The following is a 1,194-nucleotide window of genomic DNA, read 5'->3' as shown; positions in this document are numbered from 1 at the left end:
TATGGTCAGGTTGCAGTCTTAAGTGCAGATACCATCCTATTGCTTGGCACTCTCTTTGTCACCCAAAGATTGAGGGGGTATTGGTATTCGTAAACTCGCGGATGTCAATCGTGCCTTCCAAATGAAGCATGTGTGGAACCTTCTTCAAAACAGAGACACTCCCTAGAACCACTGGTTTCTCGCCAAAAACGTAAGAAACAGAAACTTCTGGTTAATAAAAATGCCAAGCAAACCTTCGTGGGCAGTGAGAAGCATGTTTAAAGCCCGAGAATCCCTTAAAAATTTCATTTGCTATGCCATTGGGGATGGAGCAAATGTTAACTTATGGCACCAACCATGGCTCCCATCGAGAATTATATGCCCATCCTCGTCCATTGGGACCATCAGAAACCGTATCCCAAACAACGCTACTGTTATGGAGGTGATTCAAAGAGGTTACTGGGTAGATATCCAAAACAAACCACATTTAAAAGAGATGAAGGACAAACTCTCATCTGCAATTCTCACCCCAAATAGTTCAGATAAGCTGATTTGGAAAGAAACAAATGATGGGATCTTTACAGTAAAAAGTGCCTGGAATTCTCTTCGCCCTCATCTCCCAAAGGTTGAATGGTTCTCTTCAATCTGGTTTCCAGGCAACATTCCTAGGCACATATTCATTTCATGGCAAGCGATCCAGAACAAGCTGTCAACAAAAGATAGACTTCATTTTCTTTCTTCCTCTGCTGATTCCTGCTGTCCTTCTCTGTAAATCTGACCGGGAAACGAGGGATCACCTTTTTTTCTCTTGTTCTTTCTCGGCATGGGTATGGCGTTCCCTCCTTCGGGGGATTTCTAATAGAAAAAAGCAATTCACCTCCCTCATTGCACAAGAGGAGTGGATACGGAAGAAATTTAAAGGAAACACTCAAGCTGCTACCATTACAAAAATTGCATTCTCTGCTACCATCTACTTTATTTGGCTTGAAAGAAACCAAAGAGTGTTTGAAGGTAAGGCCTCCCACAAGCAAGATATTCTCAGTAGCATTCTTCTGTCCACGCGTATCAAAGTGCTGCACCTGAAGCTTCAAGATAGTTCGAGTGACCTTGCGATCAAGATTGCATCACATTTTAACCTCCCTCTTTTTCATAAACAAAAGCCCACCAAATTCTGCAGATGGATTCCGCCGAATGGGCTCCATCAGAAGCTGAATT

This window comes from Tasmannia lanceolata, unplaced genomic scaffold (genome assembly GCF_043159265.1).
Source record: "Tasmannia lanceolata isolate RefF3 unplaced genomic scaffold, GAP_Taslan_0.1 ptg000007l, whole genome shotgun sequence".
In the NCBI taxonomy this organism is placed as follows: Eukaryota; Viridiplantae; Streptophyta; class Magnoliopsida; order Canellales; family Winteraceae; genus Tasmannia; species Tasmannia lanceolata.
The sequence above is the reverse complement of the archived record's forward strand: the minus strand, read 5'-3'. Positions refer to the sequence as shown.